This window comes from Morone saxatilis, unplaced genomic scaffold (assembly GCF_004916995.1).
Source record: "Morone saxatilis isolate NCDOM2014 unplaced genomic scaffold, NCSU_SB_2.0 Contig19, whole genome shotgun sequence".
In the NCBI taxonomy this organism is placed as follows: Eukaryota; Metazoa; Chordata; class Actinopteri; family Moronidae; genus Morone; species Morone saxatilis.
The window spans coordinates 22,810,223-22,811,032 of NW_023339751.1; positions in this window are offsets into that span (position 1 = coordinate 22,810,223).

Genomic DNA, 810 nt, shown 5'->3' on the forward strand with positions numbered 1-810 from the left:
GCTCAGTTTATCCTCTTGGACCTGCAGCTTGTCCGCCTCTTTTTTTCCTTTGTCAGGTGAAAAAAAAGGAGATTACGGAGAACACAGTGCACCAGATCGTCTGGACAGTGTGGGTTTTAGTTTCAAAACAGCACCTTTCAGCAGGGCAGAGTCAGCTATCTAATGTTTGGTGAAATACTTCCGTCGCCCGACCAAAGAGCCCTATTATCACTGACCAAACTCCCTTGCCCAATGATCATGGACTTCTCAGTGAAACTCAACAGTAATTCAATGCCCCCCTTTCCTCATTACATAGACATCAGGCTGATAGATGATCTCCAAATAATCAGAGCCATGGATGCGCACTCGCTGTTTCAATTGATTACGGTAATTTTGCTGCCTCCACATTTGCGTAACCTCATGAATACACTAAATTGTTTGGGGAAATAGATCAGGTCTTGATATAGGGGATTTGCTCATCCCGTCCCCCTCAGTTTGCCTGCTCCCAGCCCAGAGAATCAAGACAAATGATTGGTCTTGTCTCGCAACCAAGCCTCTCTGTACCCCACATGAACGCACACAATCACAGAGGTACAACTCTTCCAGACCTGAAAAAAGTTCCCGGGTGCTTCATTCCTCCGTCCGCAGAACACGGCTAGACTTTTTGTTTCCCCGACTTTTCACAGCGCACCTGATTGCCATAGCATGTCAGCGAACTTTGATCCTGTTTTTCCCCTTGGCTCTCACACCAATCAACGGAATTCTGCAATGTGCGGATCTCGCCACTATGCTATTGTAGGCAAAGAGACATTGGGAGAGAAGGGGGGGGGG